Genomic DNA, 23,179 nt, shown 5'->3' on the forward strand with positions numbered 1-23,179 from the left:
TATGTTTGTTTTGTTCTTTTATAAGCATAGTGTAGTGTTGTGAACAACCATGTTATACTATGTATATGTTTGTTTTGTCTATTTATAAGCACAGTGTAGTGTTGTGAACAACCATGTTATAATATGTATATGTTTGTTTTGTCTATTTATAAGCACAGTATAGTGTTGTGAACAACCATGTTATACTATGTATATATTTGTTTTGTTTATTTATAAGTTTGTTTATTGATTGATTGAAATAAGTGTCACAGTAGTTGAGAAGAACACAGGGTTAGCAAGTGTTGTTACTGATGCTACAGGTGCTCGGTATGTTTCTCTGATAATAAAAGAAATATACAATAGGGATCGAGAGATCGCCCGGCCCTGTAACCATTATAGTATACTGATGCTACAGTTTTTATTTGCAAATCTGTTCTTTATAAACAAGTTGTTTATCATGTTCCAAAAATAATTACCCCTGAATAAACTTTCTTTTAACCTAAACTGTATTCCAAATCAGTGATTTTATTGAGCTACTTATTTTTCTTCATACTCCATTTTTTGTACTGAGACCTGTTTATTTGTTATATTTTGTATAGAACGATTGTGACATTAAGCATTTGTGTATTATTTAAGTGTATTGTGCAAAAAATAAACCTTGAGATTAAGTTGGCTTTTGTTTATTTTATTACCTCGCCCCCATTCTGACTATAATCGGCCTGGAACAAATACTAGTAAGTTCCCATTCTATGGCTAATCAGTGTACAGGCTGCTACACATCTGACAAGAGATTCAGTATTAAAACATACATGTTTCACTGTTACTAGGTTGAAATCCCGTGCATTTTCGTCAATTCACAACTAAATAGGGGGACAAGGGTTATTTTCGTTCAACGTAATTACAATATTTTTTTGTTCGTACAACGTAAATTGAAAAAAATAAATTCCGTAATTCTGTAATCACAGGCTAAACGTACAACGTAATCAATCAAATATTTTTTTCGTACACTGTAAAAATGTGTCATTTTTCTCGGTACATACAAGAATTTACATCCAAATAAAAAACGTCCGAGTCGTAAAGAATAATCAAGGGAAATTTCATTTTCGAAACTGTAAAACGACTAGATGACACAATTCACTGCAAAATTCAATTTTCACTGTAAACTGTAAAAACGTCTTTTTTTCCTTGTAAATTGTAAAAAACCATTTTTATTTCCCGTAAAACTGTACCAGCTACCCTTGCCTCCCCTCTAAATAGCGAGTGTAGAACTACTACTACTGTTTATTGGTGACCCGTTCGCTCATGATTGGTTCGTCGGTGTATGACGTAGTTTGAGTGACAAGTCTCAGCAGGAACGTCACCGGGCATTTTTCACGTAATGGCGCATGAGGGCGATACATGCTATAACAGACTCTCGGGCATTACTGCCCTCGCTTGAAATGGCTTCGGCATATCGTTACCACGCCTCCCGCGATTGAAAATAAGTGAATCTTTATTAGGCCCGAAAACTGTCGACAGTCTAATAACAGTGGTACAGAATATAATACGCATTTTCGAGTTGCCTTCATTAGCAATGGGCTTACCATTGAGTTTTTACCTCTGCCTTGCACTTTCGGCCTCTGTTCTCTGCTCCCCAGGCAGCAATTGCACTTCCTAGTCGGATCACATAGTAACAATGAATATCATTGTTAGGACAGAAAGAGTGTTTCGCATTTGGGGACTAATGCCACCAGGAAAACAGAACATTGTACACGAGAAATTTACTGAGTGGACACCCGGGAGTGGTCACAAGGCTGATTTTGAGCAGTACACTTGGTGAACATGTGGAGTGATCAGGATAAATCTATCTATTTGAGTGGTGTTACACGTAAACATGGCTCGTGTCACACTTAAATTCATGCAATACTCTCTGCCAAACTTAATTATGGGAATTCACATTTATTTGGACAGAAAATAACATTAAACTACTTCAAATAACCGAAATCACGGTTCCTAGAATCATCACATGTACTAGAAAATCTGAGCATATTTTCCCAGCTTTACAAAAACTCATCACAGTATTGAGTACAAATTTATTCTGCTTGTACGGCCTTGTTCCAAACTACTTCTGTGTCCTTTATTTATATATACTCCTACGTTTCGTTCTTCGTTCTCGTTCTCGTGCCAAGTTCGCATGCGCCGATGGTGCGAAGCCCTGTTGGTTGTTAAAAATAGGGGGCGCGGCCCCCTCGGCCCCCATCTAAATCCGCCATTGAGTTTTGGATCCCAGTGCATTATAAATGTTTATGATTGATTGATAGATTTATGTAGCGGAATAACTAACAAGACAGCACAAGAAGAATGAGAGCTTGCAGTCCCACAAAAATGTAAAGGATGCCATGGATGTACAGCCACAACTGTAAAACATGTTTAAATAGCTATACTCCATTTTAGCGAATTTGACTCAATACATGAATTAACTGAATCTTAATTTAGCTAAAGTAACAAGAATCTCATGTGAGAATATAGTTTATTTTAAATTAGTGACATCTTGAATTAGCAAAATTACAGATTAGCTAAATTAGCTAAAATAACATGCTAGCTAAAAAGACATTTTTTACAGTATGCTCCCGAGACTGTACTCTACTGCAGCCATTGCTAAATGAAAAATCATTGCATTCTATGTAAACTCAAGTAAACAACTTGACTTGACAGACGCCAAACTACAAACAGAAAGTGATAGAAAAAAGTGGGGAATGAGATATTTAACAGAGTTTAGAAGAAAATGATAACCCAATCCGATCATTGATCTGTCAAACCAAAAACCTATTTGAAATTCGATCACAGGGTTGTGAACTTTTTAAACTATATCAGGGGAAACCACTGAACGTGCCTGCAGTTTACTGTAGTAAATACAGTACAATCTCAGAGTGTACATACTTTCTAGTATTAACCCTGCAGCCACGCATATTACAATTAAATAGCACAACTTATACTCGTTAATAAGTCACGTGACCGCAGTTCAGTACTGTGCATAATAAAATGTTCAGTTGTGCAAAACTTTAATTTGGCTTTGAATCTTGTTTTTAAGAATATTGAAAATATTAGTGTTAGCTAAGGACCTTGTTCCTTTGGTGTCACATTGAAAAATTAAAACTTATTTTCAGCTGATTATATATTAGCTTATTATTGCTGAAATCATTGACTTGGAATTAGTTATTTTTGTTTTGAATATTCAGTGTTAGGGGCACAAATATAACATGTGTTTCTGTTTTATTTTATGATAATGTCTGTTCTTTGCTCAGGTTGGTTTTATTCAATGTGTATGTTAATTTATTCTGTCACTGGTTTGTTTATGTTACTCTAATTCCATGTACATGTAAGAATATTTTTTTCGAAGAAACAATTTTAGTTTTTATTGACAGTAGACTGAACATTGATAAATGCCCCAGAGATGGGAAATGTGAATACTGCTATGAGAGAATTGTTGCTTGGACTGACACGTTCTGGTATAACATGGCACTTAACCAGACATTGCACAGTTCATCATTTTTAAAGTCATTAGATATTTTTTCATAAATATTGGATTTGAAAGTATTAGTTTCAGCACTGCTGTACTAAACGCAATTTCTATATTTGCACTTCATGCTAAATAATTTTTGAACCTTTTCACCACCAGACTTCCTCACCCAAAATTTTTCTGCACTTTTTTCTCATATTCTTCAATGTTTCTGGAAACGAACCCTAATTTAATTAGTTTGAGTCAAGTTTCAGTTTTTACTCAAAAAAATTGGTTATTTTTGCTTCAATCTTCTGAAGGAAAGTGTAGGCTATAAACGGGCTACTGTAAAATGACTAATTTTCACTGGGTTTAAATTTCGCTGATTTAGCATTTCAGGCATATTCAGTGGGTTTTAAATTCATGGTTTTATCATTTAGATAATGTGTTCTGTGCTAAATTTTACATATTCACTGGGTTTTAATATAGTGCATTTTCCAGTCAGGGAAATAAGCAAAATTAAAACCCAGTGAATAATTAACCCTTTTACAGTATTTTGTGAATTTGTAATGAAAGAGGGAACTTGTGGGTTTATGCCATGACGATACAGAAAATTAAACACAAAAAAATGTGGGTCACCGAACAAATTTTCAAAATGCAAGAGTTCAAAATGTCATTTGTTTCTACTGTGAGATAATATCTCAAAAAAGGCTTAAATCTTAATTATTGAAACATTGCTAACAAGTAGTGCTATAATTGAATTCAGCTCAAACTTGCTATTTTCCCTGCCCACAATTCAGTGCAAATATTTTCACATTTTGTAAAATTTTCAGTAAATTTTATCATCATTTTGGACCATACAGTCAGTTTTAGATATTGCTTTTCGTTTTTGATCAAAAGATTTGTCAATTTTTACCAACATTCTTTGTGGGGAGAAGCAACCTGGACAAAACTATTTTGTAGATGGAACCAAAATTTGACAATGGTGCTCAAAATGCGAAACCACTGGTTTATTTGGTCATCACCTAATATATTCCACTACATTACAATAACAGATTGTTTGATTTCATTTCATTTACCACAAGTGAACCCCTCAACCAGTGTATTCACCACATACCTGTCAGCCTGGCAACTTGACTATTATTTTTCTCTGTTTTTTTTTCTGTTCTTTGACAATTTTGTCCAATGCCCAAATTTATTCTTTTAGCTTATACTTGACAGGCACTTTCAAATACCCTTCCTTCAACTATTAAAAAAAAATGTTGAAACAAATGAAATTGTATACAGAATGAGAAAAAAATGTCCTTCTATTCAATAGTGGCATTACTTGTGATTTCAAATATTCTAGAATCAGAGATCAAGATATTTTAACTTGCAAGAATAGTGTAGTGTTGTGAACAACCATGTTATACTATGTATATGTTTGTTTTGTCTATTTATAAGCATAGTGTAGTGTTGTGAACAACCATGTTATACTATGTATATGTTTGTTTTGTTCTTTTATAAGCATAGTGTAGTGTTGTGAACAACCATGTTATACTATGTATATGTTTGTTTTGTCTATTTATAAGCACAGTGTAGTGTTGTGAACAACCATGTTATAATATGTATATGTTTGTTTTGTCTATTTATAAGCACAGTATAGTGTTGTGAACAACCATGTTATACTATGTATATATTTGTTTTGTTTATTTATAAGTTTGTTTATTGATTGATTGAAATAAGTGTCACAGTAGTTGAGAAGAACACAGGGTTAGCAAGTGTTGTTACTGATGCTACAGGTGCTCGGTATGTTTCTCTGATAATAAAAGAAATATACAATAGGGATCGAGAGATCGCCCGGCCCTGTAACCATTATAGTATACTGATGCTACAGTTTTTATTTGCAAATCTGTTCTTTATAAACAAGTTGTTTATCATGTTCCAAAAATAATTACCCCTGAATAAACTTTCTTTTAACCTAAACTGTATTCCAAATCAGTGATTTTATTGAGCTACTTATTTTTCTTCATACTCCATTTTTTGTACTGAGACCTGTTTAATTGTTATATTTTGTATAGAACGATTGTGACATTAAGCATTTGTGTATTATTTAAGTGTATTGTGCAAAAAATAAACCTTGAGATTAAGTTGGCTTTTGTTTATTTTATTACCTCGCCCCCATTCTGACTATAATCGGCCTGGAACAAATACTAGTAAGTTCCCATTCTATGGCTAATCAGTGTACAGGCTGCTACACATCTGACAAGAGATTCAGTATTAAAACATACATGTTTCACTGTTACTAGGTTGAAATCCCGTGCATTTTCGTCAATTCACAACTAAATAGGGGGACAAGGGTTATTTTCGTTCAACGTAATTACAATATTTTTTTGTTCGTACAACGTAAATTGAAAAAAATAAATTCCGTAATTCTGTAATCACAGGCTAAACGTACAACGTAATCAATCAAATATTTTTTTCGTACACTGTAAAAATGTGTCATTTTTCTCGGTACATACAAGAATTTACATCCAAATAAAAAACGTCCGAGTCGTAAAGAATAATCAAGGGAAATTTCATTTTCGAAACTGTAAAACGACTAGATGACACAATTCACTGCAAAATTCAATTTTCACTGTAAACTGTAAAAACGTCTTTTTTTCCTTGTAAATTGTAAAAAACCATTTTTATTTCCCGTAAAACTGTACCAGCTACCCTTGCCTCCCCTCTAAATAGCGAGTGTAGAACTACTACTACTGTTTATTGGTGACCCGTTCGCTCATGATTGGTTCGTCGGTGTATGACGTAGTTTGAGTGACAAGTCTCAGCAGGAACGTCACCGGGCATTTTTCACGTAATGGCGCATGAGGGCGATACATGCTATAACAGACTCTCGGGCATTACTGCCCTCGCTTGAAATGGCTTCGGCATATCGTTACCACGCCTCCCGCGATTGAAAATAAGTGAATCTTTATTAGGCCCGAAAACTGTCGACAGTCTAATAACAGTGGTACAGAATATAATACGCATTTTCGAGTTGCCTTCATTAGCAATGGGCTTACCATTGAGTTTTTACCTCTGCCTTGCACTTTCGGCCTCTGTTCTCTGCTCCCCAGGCAGCAATTGCACTTCCTAGTCGGATCACATAGTAACAATGAATATCATTGTTAGGACAGAAAGAGTGTTTCGCATTTGGGGACTAATGCCACCAGGAAAACAGAACATTGTACACGAGAAATTTACTGAGTGGACACCCGGGAGTGGTCACAAGGCTGATTTTGAGCAGTACACTTGGTGAACATGTGGAGTGATCAGGATAAATCTATCTATTTGAGTGGTGTTACACGTAAACATGGCTCGTGTCACACTTAAATTCATGCAATACTCTCTGCCAAACTTAATTATGGGAATTCACATTTATTTGGACAGAAAATAACATTAAACTACTTCAAATAACCCAAATCACGGTTCCTAGAATCATCACATGTACTAGAAAATCTGAGCATATTTTCCCAGCTTTACAAAAACTCATCACAGTATTGAGTACAAATTTATTCTGCTTGTACGGCCTTGTTCCAAACTACTTCTGTGTCCTTTATTTATATATACTCCTACGTTTCGTTCTTCGTTCTTTCAATATAAATTGAAAACATGGGAACATGCTTTTTCAACTTTGGAACATCCTTCCATCTGACATGCCTCATGTCACTGATGTCAACTTATTTAGAAAAAGTCATTGAACAGAGATTAGTTTCAGGGGCGGATCTAGGATTCTGGAATAGGGGGGCGATAAGTTAGCCTAAGGCCAAGTTCGCATGCGCCGATGGTGCGAAGCCCTGTTGGTTGTTAAAAATAGGGGGCGCGGCCCCCTCGGCCCCCATCTAAATCCGCCATTGAGTTTTGGATCCCAGTGCATTATAAATGTTTATGATTGATTGATAGATTTATGTAGCGGAATAACTAACAAGACAGCACAAGAAGAATGAGAGCTTGCAGTCCCACAAAAATGTAAAGGATGCCATGGATGTACAGCCACAACTGTAAAACATGTTTAAATAGCTATACTCCATTTTAGCGAATTTGACTCAATACATGAATTAACTGAATCTTAATTTAGCTAAAGTAACAAGAATCTCATGTGAGAATATAGTTTATTTTAAATTAGTGACATCTTGAATTAGCAAAATTACAGATTAGCTAAATTAGCTAAAATAACATGCTAGCTAAAAAGACATTTTTTACAGTATGCTCCCGAGACTGTACTCTACTGCAGCCATTGCTAAATGAAAAATCATTGCATTCTATGTAAACTCAAGTAAACAACTTGACTTGACAGACGCCAAACTACAAACAGAAAGTGATAGAAAAAAGTGGGGAATGAGATATTTAACAGAGTTTAGAAGAAAATGATAACCCAATCCGATCATTGATCTGTCAAACCAAAAACCTATTTGAAATTCGATCACAGGGTTGTGAACTTTTTAAACTATATCAGGGGAAACCACTGAACGTGCCTGCAGTTTACTGTAGTAAATACAGTACAATCTCAGAGTGTACATACTTTCTAGTATTAACCCTGCAGCCACGCATATTACAATTAAATAGCACAACTTATACTCGTTAATAAGTCACGTGACCGCAGTTCAGTACTGTGCATAATATAAATATTAACAACTTGATTCATAAACTATTCTTTTAATTATGTGGCAATCGTGTCCCACAGAAAATATATTATAGGAACACTTTTGAAGTCATAAACACGGGAGGGGCAGTTGATACATAGCTGGGTAGGAAGGTGCCCCTGAGTGCTCAAAAGTGTGACCATTTTTATACCTGGATAGTGGCAAAATCTATACCCATATTTATACCAAAGTACCATTTCTGTCATCACTGTTTATTCCAAATAAAATGTGCTCTATTAGAAGAGCATCTCCAATAGAAGCACATGTAAGCCAACAGTTGCATTGTATATTGATTTATTAAAATATGTATTTTGACCATAGAAACACTTCTGTCACTTACATTAGAGCATATTTATTACCGATATTGTTACCGATCTTGACCAGAAATAAGACCGATACTTATACCTAAAATCCAAAAAACGAGACCCATTTCAGGGGCAAGTTCTTAGGCAAGTTTTATGTACCCCCCCCCCCACCGGGGTCATAAATCTTGTTTTTTCTGATATCACCTAATTTTTGAGCACGTCGTTTTCCCTAAATATGAGGTATTAATTACATGTTGCATAGACTATAGTCAACAAAAATTATTAAAACGGTGTAAATGTATACACAATGGTAATGCGCTATATGTTTTTCTCAATATTAATAATTCTGTGATAATTGTAAGAATACTTTCTCTCCCTCATGCGGCAATTATATTCCCCGAGTCAGTAGCATTAATTAGCTGATGTGCCGCCCTCTACGTGCACAATCGACGTGTGTTAGGAGTTCAAATGGTCCTTGCGTTCAAAAGGGTCCCATGTCCCAATGAACAGAAGCTTAGGTGGTACTGCATAGGTACTGTCTGATAGCATATTTAATTCATGTTACTGCCTGCTCACCATAAATGCAGGCGTTTTACACATAAACTTCACTTTCTGAGGTTGTCTAAAAGGAAGATAAATGAAATTTGAAGACATTTGAAAAGAAATATGAATACTTATACAAAATCTGTTCATGTTAAATATGTAAATTAGACAATTTCCATATTCATTCTTTAGTAAATTGGGATTATCTCATGAAAACTCAACGGATTTGAACCAAATTTGATACGGGTGCTCATTGATGTTATTTGCAGGCAATATTACTATTGGGTAATTTACATATGTAAATTAGCCAATTTGCATTTTTTCACTAAGTTTGGATTCATTCATCAACAGATTTGAACTAAATTTGGTAGGGATATACATTGACATCATTTCTATGGCCCCTACTTTTAGAGATAATTTGCATATGTAAATTGCTTCATTTGCACATTACTAAATATGGATTATCTCAACAACTCGACAGATTTGGACGAAATATGATAGGCACATACATTGATGCAGTCGGCATCCATATTACTAGTGGTAATTATCTGAATATGCAAATTACAATACTAATGATTGTTTAATTTCATGAAAAATGGTGAATGATAAATGTTTCCCCCATTTTCTAGAGATAAACTATGCATGAAAAACATATCTGAATATTTTATTTTAAGTATATCAATGAGCTAACTAGAACAATCTTGAGTTTTGACATATTTGGTACAACTGTAATTGTTGAGCTTCAGTACAAGATTTTTATTTCTGGTCTCAATACCCTTTCTAAGATTTGTTAAACTTGCGATGTTACGAGGTTTTAGAACGCCAAAAAATGATGCTTTTTAACTTCGTTAAAAAATAAGAATTTCAATGTAAACTTAAACATTTATTGAAATCTTAAATTACATAACTGTAAGATATTACCAGTATACTTTTGAATGTAAATAGGATACTTTTGAACTTCCATTTATTTATAATTAATATTAGTAGACATTTATTGAAATCTTCTATTACACAACTGTAAGATATTACGAGTATACTTTTGAATGTAAATAGGATACTTTTGAACTTCCATTTATTTCTAATTAATATTGGTAGACATTTATTGAAATCTTCTAATACATAATATTACGATTTTACGAGTATACTTTTGAACGTAAATAAGATACTTTTGAACTTCCATTTATTTATAATTAATATTAGTAGACATTTATTGAAATCTTCTATTACATAACATTACGATATTACGAGTATACTTTTGAATGTAAATAGGATACTTTTGAACTTCCATTTATTTATAATTAATATTGGTAGACATTTATTGAAATCTTCTAATACATAACATTACGATATTACGAGTATATTTTTGAATGTAAATAGGATACTTTTGAACTCCCATTTATTTATAATTAATATTGGTAGACATTTATTGAAATCTTCTAATACATAACATTATGATATTACGAGTATACTTTTGAACGTAAATAGGATACTTTTGAACTTCCATTTATTTATAATATTAGTAGACATTTATTGAAATCTTCTAATACATAACATTACGATATTACGAGTATACTTTTGAACGTCAATAGGATACTTTTGAACTTCCATTTATTTCTAATTAATATTAGTAGACATTTATTGAAATCTTCTATTACACAACTGTAAGATATTACGAGTATACTTTTGAATGTAAATAGGATACTTTTGAACTTCCATTTATTTATAATTAATATTAGTAGACATTCATTGAAAACTTCTATTACACAACTGTAAGATATTACGAGTATACTTTTGAATGTAAATAGGATACTTTTGAACTTCCATTTATTTCTAATTAATATTGGTAGACATTTATTGAAATCTTTTAATACATAACATTACGATATTACGAGTATACTTTTGAACGTAAATAAGATACTTTTGAACTTCCATTTATTTCTAATTAATATTAGTAGACATTTATTGAAATCTTCTATTAAACAACTGTAAGATATTACGAGTATACTTTGAATGTAAATAAGATACTTTTGAACTTCCATTTATTTCTAATTAATATTAGTAGACATTTATTGAAATCTTCTATTACCTAACTGTAAGATATTACCAGTATACTTTTGAATGTAAATAGGATACTTTTGAACTTCCATTTATTTATAATTAATATTAGTAGACATTTATTGAGGGCACTTTTGAACATCATGTTTTATAAATTATTGAACTATTCGTGAAGTAGATGGGGAAACAAAACACCTAAAATGTATCATTTGAGAAAATCATTTATTCAAGTTAATATTAAACACACATTTGCAAAACAAAACAATAATATTATATTGCATGTATGCAATGTTCAGGAGGGTCAGGATCTGACAAATTTCCACCAATCCGGTCTTCATTACAACTCCTTAGTTAATTGGTGTACTGCATTTATCCTGTGAATAAAAAGAAATGTATAATGAACCTTAATTTAAACCGTACAGAAATATACTACAACATTTTATTTTGTGCCAGCTTTCTTGAGAAGTAAATATATAATATAAAACATGCAATATATATGCTCCTAATGCAGATATCAGAATAGCTTGTTGACATACGGTTACTGCATATCTACTACTTAAATATTAAGATTAGTTATCAAGGTACAATTGGAACAAGAATTTATTCATACAAAAAAGTTATAAGTTAAAGTGAATTAATGATGCACTGATTGACACCAACAACTAGTTAGATTTTATACAAGTGCCTTAAATTATCTGTGATTTCATCTGGATATTAGAAATATAATTTTCAGTGTTCTGGGTTGTATGTGGCAATTTTGTTTTGAGATATTAGCACCAGAAGAATTCATTATAATGCAAATTTTCCTGATTAAATATGCACAGATTTGTAACAACCTTTCGTTTGTCCCATACTATCCGATTGCCGAGTTTTGTCTGAATATGATCACTGGTCCTAGATTTATATTTATATTTATTTATTTCACCAGTATACAAACAAAATATTTACATGTTCATGTACGGGACAAAATTGTATAATACTGGTGGGGACCACGGAAATAGCCCATTTGGACTAGTCTAGTCCATGGCGCTTAATATTAAATAAAAAAATTAAGTCGTCATAAAAGTCACAGTAAACAAACAAAAGTAATGAATTAAATAAATGAGATCAACCAGTAAATAGTATAATCAATCATCACAATGAATGAATGATATTAAAATTATTTAATAAGAGTATTCAAATTTGCATACTTTTAAAATGAATATGCTCTATGTACATAGATAAATATCACTCACTGAGAAGCATTTTCTTCAGCTCTTGTTTGAAAATGCTTCTACTGCCCATGCTTTTTAGGGTTGGGGGGGGGGGCAGAGTTCAGATGTTTAATAGTGGCGTATTGAAAATTATGTTGTGTAATGGTTAAACACATGTAAGGGACAGTGAAGTTACCAGTAGACCAGATGTGGTTGGATAGGGATGATAAATGTGCTGGGGGAAATAATCGCTGACACCATGGACAAATCGATTTGTTTTGAGGTCAAAATTTGTAATTGTAATTTGTAATTTATTCATTTAAAACAGTACATCCATAAATGGTTTTTCATGCATAGCATATAGATATAAAATTTTACATAAAATTGAACAACCCACTGCAAAAATGACGAGAACACAATAAAGAAATGCATAAATAGGGTATAAAATAAAATGACTACGAAATAATATGATAAAATTACAATTAAAAACAAGTCATTGAAAATTGCACAGTCCCCGTAAAATTTTTCAAAGTTCTCTTTGTGCTCGTCATATTAAAGCGGAGGAGTTGTCGGGAGCGTGTCCTTGAAACTTGAGTTCCAAGTGGCGTATACAACAGATTGTTTATTTACATCAAAACACGTGTTCTGTGTAGTAGTAATATGGCCAAAAATAAAAACAGTCGTTATTCGGCCATCTATGATCTGATTATGAAACACACTGATATGTATGATGTATGCCAAATACAAATGAAAATGGTACATAAATTGTGGAAATATAGTAGTAAGGCCAAAAAGTCAGATGGCTGTCAATCGGCCATCCTTTACCAGATTTTGAAACAAATTGTCATGGACATACATCCTAACATGTATAAAGTACATGTATGTGCGAAATTTGAATGAAAACTGACAGAGCACGTCCAAGATACCGCATAAAAAAAACAAGATGCCTGCCAGTCAACAATCTTTGATTCAATTGCGAAATAAATCGTCATGGACATGTATCCTAATATGCACAAGTCATTGTCAATGACACGTCCCCGTTCCGTTCATATTTGAGTGACATATACATTCAAAGCAGATCATGACCGAAATGCACCTGCATATGTACAACACATTGTGCTAAATCTGAACAAAATCCATCCATGCATGACTGAGATCCGGTTCTGGAATTGTGAAAATATGTGATTTTGATGCATTTTCGGCCATAAAATGGCCATCATTCCCCTATTGTTAAGCAGATCATGAAACAAATGCACATATCTATTTGTGACATGATGTACCATGTGTGTGTGAATTTTGAACTTGATCAATCCAGACATGTCTTGGATACGGATCCAGAACTGAATTCTTTAACAAAATGGCCGCCAGTCGGCCATTTCGAACTTGATCCGAAAAAAAAAAGACGTGCATCAAGGTCCTATTATGTTTAATGTATGTACCAAATTTGAACAAAATCCATCCATGCATAACTGAGATACGGGTCCGGAATGGTGAAAATGTGCGATTTCAATGCATTTTCGGCCTTAAAGCGGCCCCCATTTGGCTATCGTTAATGAGATCATGAAACAAATGCACATACATATTTGTGACATGATGTACCTTGTGTGTGTGAAGTTTGAACTTGATCAATCCAGACATGTCTCGGATACGGATCCAGAACTGAATTCTTTAAAACAAAATGGCCGCCAGTCGGCTATTTCGAACTTGATCCGAAAAAAAAAATGACGTGCATCAAGGTCCTATTATGTTTAATGTATGTACCAAATTTGAATGAAATCCGTCCATGCATAACTGAGATCCGGGTCCGGAATGGTGAAAATGTGCGATTTCAATGCATTTTCGGCCTTAAAGCGGCCGCCATTTGGCTATCGTTAATGAGATCATGAAACAAATGCACATACATATTTGTGACATGATGTACCTTGTGTGTGTGAAGTTTGAACTCGATCAATCCAAGCATGTCTCAGATACGGATCCAGAACTGAATTCTTTAAAACAAAATGGCCGCCAGTCGGCCATTTCGAACCCGATCCAAAAAAAAAATGACGTGCATCAAGGTCCTATTATGTTTAATGTATGTACCAAATTTGAACAAAATCCGTCCATGCATAACTGAGATCCGGGTCCGGAATGGTGAAAATGTGCGATTTTGATGCATTTTCGGCCTTAAAATGGCCGCTATTCGGCTATCGTTAATGAGATCATGAAACAAATGCACATACATATTTGTGACATGATGTACCTTGTGTGTGTGAAGTTTGAACTTGATCAATCCAGACATGTCTCGGATACGGATCCAGAACTGAATTCTTTAAAACAAAATGGCCACCAGTCGGCTATTTCGAACTTGATCCGAAAAAAAAAATGACGTGCATCAAGGTCCTATTATGTTTAATGTATGTACCAAATTTGAATGAAATCCGTCCATGCATAACTGAGATCCGGGTCCGGAATGGTGAAAATGTGCGATTTCAATGCATTTTCGGCCTTAAAGCGGCCGCCATTTGGCTATCGTTAATGAGATCATGAAACAAATGCACATACATATTTGTGACATGATGTACCTTGTGTGTGTGAAGTTTGAACTCGATCAATCCAAGCATGTCTCAGATACGGATCCAGAACTGAATTCTTTAAAACAAAATGGCCGCCAGTCGGCCATTTCGAACCCGATCCAAAAAAAAAATGACGTGCATCAAGGTCCTATTATGTTTAATGTATGTACCAAATTTGAACAAAATCCGTCCATGCATAACTGAGATCCGGGTCCGGAATGGTGAAAATGTGCGATTTTGATGCATTTTCGGCCTTAAAATGGCCGCTATTCGGCTATCGTTAATCGGATCATGAAAAAAATGCATGTGCATATGTCCCATATAAGGTGTGATGTATGAGTGAAGTTTGAACTTAATCGGTCCATGCATGTTCGAGATACAGGTGATCACGGACGCACGGATGCACGGACGCACGGACGCACACAGGGCAAAACATAAGTCCCCGTTTTCGGACTGCGTCCGAACGGGGACTAATAATCTATGTACCAAGTTTGAATGACAACTGACAAAGCATGTCCAAAATACAACATTTTCAGAAAACAAGATGGCTGCCAGTCGGCCATTTTGAATCGAATCACGAAACCACGGCATGTGCATATGCCCCACATAAGGTACTAGGCACATGCAAAGAATGAACGGGATCAGTCCACAGGATTCTGAAATATGACTCTGGACAGAGGGACACATGGACGGACACACGGACGGACAGACTCAGGAACTCACGGACGGCCAGGGACATGTATCCTAACATGTATGATCTATGTACTAAATTTGAATGAAAACTGACAAAGCATGTCCAAAATACGACATTTTCAAAAAACAAGATGGCTGCCAGTTGGCTATCTTTGATCCAATTGTGAAATAAATCATCGAGAACATGTATCCTAACATGTATAATCTATGTACCAAGTTTGAATGAAAACTGACAAAGCATGTCCAAAATACAACATTTTCAAAAAACAAGATGGCTGCCAGTCGGCCATTTTGAATCGAATCGCTAAACCACTGGGCACATACAAAGAATGAACGAAATCGGTCCATGGGATTCTGAGATATGACTCTGGACGGACGCACAGACGCACGGACGGAGACCGAATTATAAGTCCCCGTTTTCGGACTTCATCCGAACGGGGACTAAAAACATAGCAGTCCGAAAAAACGATAAAATGCATAAATGGGGTAAAATATGAATTTACAACAAAGTGGTAAGATAAAATTATACAATATTGTTAGCAGCTGTGGTAATACATTTGTAAGTGAGAAAACTAAACCCATTTTCAGATAGAAGTTTTTAACAAGCAGCCTCTCGGTTGAGATAGCTCCGCTGTTAGCAATGCACATTTCAATTAAAGAACAGAAGATATGATTAGAAAATGAACAATATGCATAGTATCAATGCAATGGGACTTGTTTTCAACAAGAATTCAAAAATATCATTTTTCACCATATATGATTGTGGTTTTTAACAAGAAGTCGAAAATATCAATTTTACTAAAAATGATAAAAATATTCATCAAAATTAGAGAATTGAAGTGTCATCATGAAATGAACAAATTTGAGAGTGGTCCACATGTAGTACCTATATATGTAATATCAAAGCAATTAGACTTGTGGTTTTTAACAAGAAGCCGAAAATATCACTTTTTACCAAAAATGACAAAAATATTCACCAAAATTAGAAAATTGAAGATATCAATACAAAATGAACAAATCTGAGAGAGATCTACCCAAGGTACATATACACCAAGTATCAAAGCATTCAGGCTTATAGTTTTCAAGAAGAAGTCAAAAAAGTATAACATTGACAAGGACGACGGTTGGACGAAGAGAGACAATCACTCATATGATAAGCTCCGCTCGACAAAGTCGACAGCGTTGCTAAAAATCATCCCCCTTTTCATACACATGTATGTGTTGCATCCGGTTAGTTATACATGTACAGTTTCCAAATAGATAAAATGCTATTTACAGGTAATGGTGATTTTGTGTGTTAAGTTCAATAAATCACTTTGTTCAAATGTCTTAATATGTAAATAAAACAAGAAAACCATCAGAGATGGTTGATTCCCAAGCTGTTCATGGAAAATTGGAATCATTCACTAGCAGTTACAGCTTTGGGTACCTTACATTGCTATTACAGTGACTATAAGGCAGTGTATGCTATTTTTAAATCTGGTGGATTACACTGAACAAATCTGTATGTAGTTGCTAGAAATTTTTGAACTCTTTGTTCTTGCAATTTAAGTTAAACACTGAAAAGCTTTAGTGTTAATAGAGAGAATTTGTAAATTGAGAGCAACAGTTTTAAAAATAAGCGTGACAGTCAATACAGTTTGGAAAAAGTCAGCAATGCGGTCTATAAGCATTAATATATGCAAACGTATGCAAATTAGCACACACACAATATGTTGTCAGAACCAGAACCATAAGTACACTAACCATACCAAGTTTGGAGAAGATCAACATAGAAACACCAGATACGACTTTGTCCATGAACATTAATATATGCAAATAATATTCAGATATGCAAATTAGCACACACACTATATATGGTCACCACCGGATCAATAATTACATTAATCATGCTAAGTGTGAAGAATATCAGCCATGCCAGAGATATGACTTCATCCATAAGCATTACAATTTACAAATATGCAAATTAGCACACACACTATATGTTGTCAGCACCGGACCCATAAGTACACTAATCATACCCAGTTTGGAGAAGATTGGCATAGAAATGGCAGAGATATGACTGTTCGTACACTTGTAACCAATATGCTGGACCAAACATTGTGAAAAGGGATTGTCAATGGAGTTCCAACCAATCATGCAGATAAATCAGTAACTGAAACACAGACGTGCAGATTTACCAGTTAGAACCTTCGATAAAAGCGATCAGGTCGATCATGAAATGTACATGATTGTTTAGATAAAACTCAATCAGATCAAAGGCCGCGCCTTTGGAGTTTAGATACATGTTTCGCAGGCAGTTGGGAGATATCACTTTTATGACAGGCATGGAGATGCGCAACATGTGAGAATTGTTTAACTTAAATACAACATTTTCTGTTTTGTATACTATGCTGTTGTAAATATGTGTTACATAATAGTGTACAGTAGTGTACGCCTGTGTTTCCTTTGCTGTATTGTTTCTAAATTTCTCTAAAAAATGTGTTTTAAGTTTACTCAAAAACAGTACTTCAAAATAGTATAAATTATAAAAATATGATCATACAAAATCTTGGATAAAAGAATAAAGTGTGTACAGTTTGTGTTTTTTCTTAAATTAAATTTATTATATAAAATGTTACAAACAGGTTCTCATTCTTTTTAAAACAGAATAAAATCATAAATTCATAGTAAACATATTTTTCTTTAGATCTTGACCAAATGCAGACAGAAAATGTTACATCAACAACACAAAACATATGGTAATGTTCAGTATATACTTTTATGGGGTACAAATTAAATAATTTTGAATAAGGTCACAGTGACCTTTAAATTAAGATAAGACTTGTTTGTAACTCAAAATTTGTAACTCAAACATACTTGCCCTCCTTTGGGTAGAGGTATTACAGTGTATCAATTTATCTCGACAAGTTAATAATGCGTATCATTGTACATTCGATCAATTGGAGGCACACATGGAATGACTTGATGGGGCTTGCGTTGCCAGTCTGCTTCTAATTTTCGTGTTCAGAGCTGTACGACGCACAGGCATATTTTAAAAAAATCAGATTTCTCAAAACACATTACCAAAATTACAAAAACACTGGAGACAGCACCATGCAGATTGTCTATCAGGACACGGATGTTTTTTACCTCCATGATCAGGATAAGTGGCGACCGACTAAACTGCGACGAGCTGTTTGTCGGGCATATTTTAGAAGCAACTTGAACAATTTATATGCTAGCTATGATTGCTGATTACATTGTATCTCCCAATTCATAGCACCCGGACTGCAGCTCACACCATCACATCACTGCACTCGTAAACGAGCACTCTGTCCACAGGGAGCCCAGGAACTATAATCGACTGTAGTACGCAGTCTCTATGAGCGCGGGGGGGGGGGGGGGGGTATCGGCTGGTATCGAGTGTAAGAAATAGACAAGGGATGAAGGCTCCAGCCAGCTCACATTTTTTAAACTCGAAAAAACAGACGAAAAGAATGAAAAATAAAATCTAAAAAAAATACCAGGTTGAAGAATATTAGTTGCTCCTTCAAATTTCGCCAAAGCCTTGCCTACATTTTACCGATATCTGCAGAATAAATCAAGAAAACTACACAAATTGACTCCATTTAGGAATTCCTAACGGTTTGCCCGAACGCACGGCAAAGTTTAGAGGCGTGGCCTGTAAGCATTTGGCAACAACCAATCACAAAACTGGTTACGAACCACATCGAGGTCACGACTCTGTTTGCCTTGCTCATCTGGTTCGTAACCAGTCTTGTGATTGGTTGTTGACAAATGCTGAACTGGCCACGCCTCCAACGGTGTCATGCGTTCGGACTAACCGTTAGGAATTCCTAAATGGAGTCAATTTGTGTAGTTTTCTTGATTTATTCTGCAGATATCGGTAAAATGTAGGTAAGGCTTTGGCAAAATTCGAAGGAGCAACTAATATTCTTCAACCTGGTATTTTTTTTAGATTTTATTTTTTTCGTCTGTTTTTTCGAGTTTAAAAAATGTGAGCTGGCTGGAGCCTTCATCCCTTGTCTATTTCTTACACTAGATACCAGCCGATACCCCCCCCCCCCGCTCATAGAGACTGCGTACTACAGTTGATAGTTGATTATAGTTCCTGAGCTCCCTGTGCTCTGTCTTTGGCACTGGAACCATCGTCAGCGACAACTGTCCACGAAGCGATTACAATCATGAAACACCTACCTCCCATTATTTAGTATTTGGGCACAGATCTAGAAGCAGTACCTACACACGAATTGGTGACGTCAGAAAATACATGACCTTCAATCGGGGTCGTTTCCTCGGTATATACGAATTGGTATATACAAATTACAATAAAGATACTTAAGACATTACACATAAGGTAAAACAAATCACGTGACAATATAATGATAATAACGGTAATAAATCCTAGCTTAACAGTTGAAGAGAACGCTCATATAGTCAGTCGGGTGACGCCGAGGGTCACGAACTGTGTTGCAAAATGGCCGTGTGGTTGAAACTGGGTCATGGCGTGACGGGTGAGGAAGACATCATTAAACACTCAAAATCACAATAAAACGGGGAAGTGGTTGCATATTACGGCGTAGCTAACATGGGAAATAAAAAAACACCCAATACAAACGACATGGGTTCGAATCACACTAGATACACACTCACCAGAACCGAAGCAATCAGAAACCAGCAATCGTTTTGGCTTTTCCGTTCAACTCATCGGAACACTAGAGTAGTTAGAAAAATGAACACCACTTAACGACCAACGTCGTGGCGTGGTACACAAGCGTGCCATCAAAATAAAACAAAATTAGCTTGAAAAGACAGTGGGTTCGAGTCCCGCTCAGAGCTACCGTAAAAACGTAAATCAAATAAACTGAAATCTCTCAAACCGTAAACAAGTAAACAAAGAACGTCGCAAAAAATAATAAACCTCACAAAACTGCACCATACAAAACTGAATGAATAAATAATAAAATAACTAACGTCTTAAACTGGACGACGCGCAATTTGTTCAACAGTTTCCAGATTGTGACAAGAGATAAACAAGACCCAAGTCAAGGTAAGTTTTGTTAAAGTGTCGATGGCGTTCCCTATATTACGAAAACAATTCAGGCAACAGACAAATATCTTCTGTGGTGTTGTTGAATTTATACCGTGTCTGCGGAATTGTTGATTGAGGGTTCGAAGCCAGCAGTTAACGTTTTGTTAGAAAGTTTCACAATTAAATCAAATATCCAATGATACCAGTATATTTATTTCATTATTTTAACAACTTGCAATGGTGGAAGTTGGTCAAACATGAGTTCTTACACCTAAATAAGTATCAAATATTTGTCGACACATTTATTCTCTCAACCTTGTAGAGGTGGAAATTAATTAAACAACAGGTATTTACTCACAAATATAATGGTCAATATTTGTCCATACATTCATTCTGTCAATTTAAGAACTTGTAATTGTTGGAATTAATCAAATGAGAGTTGTCTACACCAAAATAAGTTTCAAATACTTGTCCATACATTTATTCTCTCAATTTAACAACTTGTAATGGTGTAAAATAATTAAACGAGAGTTGTCTACACCAAAATAAGTCTAAAATATTTGTCCGCACATTTATTCTCTCAATTTAACAACTTGTAATGGTGTAAAATAATTAAACGAGAGCTGTCTACACCAAAATAAGTCTAAAATATTTGTCCGCACATTTATTCTCTCAATTTAACAACTTGTAATGGTGTAAAATAATTAAACGAGAGCTGTCTACACCAAAATAAGTCTAAAATATTTGTCCGCACATTTATTCTCTCAATTTAACAACTTGTAATTGTGGGAATTAATCAAACGAGAGCTGTCTACACCAAAATAAGTCTAAAATATTTGTCCGCACACTTATTCTCTCAATTTAACAACTTGTAATGGTGTAAAATAATTAAACGAGAGCTGTCTACACCAAAATAAGTCTAAAATATTTGTCCATACATTTATTCTCTCAATTTAACAACTTGGAATGGTGTAAAATAATTAAACGAGAGCTGTCTACACCAAAATAAGTCTAAAATATTTGTCCATACATTTATTCTCTCAATTTAACAACTTGTAATGGTGTAAAATAATTAAACGAGAGCTGTCTACACCAAAATAAGTCTAAAATATTTGTCCGCACATTTAGTCTCTCAATTTAACAACATGTAATTGTGGGAATTAATCAAACGAGAGATGTCTACACAAAAATAAGTCTAAAATATTTGTCCGCACATTTATTCTCTCAATTTAACAACTTTTAATTGTGGGAATTAATCAAACGAGAGCTGTCTACACCAAAATAAGTCTAAAATATTTGTCTGCACACTTATTCTCTCAATTTAACAACTTGTAATGGTGTAAAACAATTAAACGAGAGCTGTCTACACCAAAATAAGTCTAAAATATTTGTCCACACATTTATTCTCTCAATTTAACAACTTGTAATGGTGTAAAATAATTAAACGAGAGCTGTCTACACCAAAATAAGTCTAAAATATTTGTCCGCACATTTATTCTTTCAATTTAACAACCTGTAATTGTGGGAATTAATCAAACGTGAGTTGTTTACATCAAACTAAGTATTAAATATTTGTTGAGACATTTATTCTCTCAATTTAACAACTTGTAATGGTGTAAAATAATTAAACGAGAGTTGTCTACACCAAAATTAATCTCAAATATTTGTCCACACATTTATTGTCACAATTTAACCACTTGTTAATAGTGGAAATTACTTAAACGCGACTTGTTTAATCAGTTGACATCAATGCAACTTACCCGCAGACAGTGCACAACAGAGTATCATTGTTGAGCAATTATAAACAGGAACGTGTCTTGGCATTAGGGTAAGGGTCGGGTCAGGTATGGGCAACGGAATTATTAACAGGAACGTGTCTTGGCATTAGGGTTAGGGTCGGGTCAGGTATGGGCAACGCAAATGGCAAACACCCAATTGGCAAGATGTACACTAACGGGTTATGGCATGCATATAGTTTACACAAGTAAAAACACAAAATTGGCAATTTTTTGGACAATTGTAACTCAATAATAGAAATATGTTGTATTTCTATATATATACACACTATATAGTCTTATCAAATGCAAACACATCCAGTCAATCCATTGTGGTCTTGTGGGTCAGTTCTCTACATAGTGACCAGGAGGACCTGGGTTCAATTCCCTTGCCTGCCCATCTTTTTTTCGCAAACACCATTTGGCAATAAAGCTAAATATGACAACAAATTTGTGGGGAGATTCATTTCAATTATTGATCTTTTATTCATAACCATGTTTTCTTCGTATTTCATTTTTTGCATGTAATGCTATGAGAAACTAGCACACCCAGTTGTAATTTGGCCAATATGTGTTCCGAACGTCGGAGTAAACACCGTATTCGTAATCGGGCATTGAGAACGCCTCCCGCCCTACAAATTGTTACTTGACGCGATATTGGCAATTGGCAACATTGTATGTTTTTGCGCTCGTTTTGAGCAGTTGCTTTCCAGTTGTTTACGAGTTAACATCTGTATTACGTTGTTGTTGAAGAATAAACGAGATTGAGTTCCAGTTACATGACGTGTCCGTTTCAGTGTTCACTTCCGTGACTGAGAAGACCCGAACCTCACCCTTCCCCCACATTTTTGGTGCCAGATACCAGGATTTCTCATTTCTACGGAGAAGCAAGTACTCTACAACG

The 23,179-nt window shown here is 34.7% G+C and overlaps 3 long non-coding RNA genes across 3 annotated transcripts; 2 read left to right on the forward strand and 1 right to left on the reverse strand.

Annotated features, from left to right (window-relative positions):
- Positions 1 to 229: 229 nt before the first annotated feature.
- LOC146741508 (uncharacterized) lies at positions 230 to 652 on the forward strand. Its single transcript, XR_014929776.1, has 2 exons — positions 230 to 299; positions 395 to 652. It is a non-coding gene; the product is annotated as an uncharacterized LOC146741508 (long non-coding RNA).
- A 4,516-nt stretch (positions 653 to 5,168) lies between these two features.
- On the forward strand, positions 5,169 to 5,591 carry LOC146741509 (uncharacterized). The gene is made up of 2 exons (XR_014929777.1): positions 5,169 to 5,238; positions 5,334 to 5,591. It is a non-coding gene; the product is annotated as an uncharacterized LOC146741509 (long non-coding RNA).
- A 5,641-nt stretch (positions 5,592 to 11,232) lies between these two features.
- LOC146741510 (uncharacterized) lies at positions 11,233 to 20,470 on the reverse strand. Its single transcript, XR_014929778.1, has 2 exons — positions 20,122 to 20,470; positions 11,233 to 11,398 (listed from the first exon to the last, which is right to left on the reverse strand). It is a non-coding gene; the product is annotated as an uncharacterized LOC146741510 (long non-coding RNA).
- Between the last annotated feature and the right edge of the window lie 2,709 nt (positions 20,471 to 23,179).

The sequence above is a fragment of the Saccoglossus kowalevskii genome, chromosome 6, assembly GCF_978046115.1.
Source record: "Saccoglossus kowalevskii chromosome 6, keSacKowa6.1, whole genome shotgun sequence".
In the NCBI taxonomy this organism is placed as follows: Eukaryota; Metazoa; Hemichordata; class Enteropneusta; family Harrimaniidae; genus Saccoglossus; species Saccoglossus kowalevskii.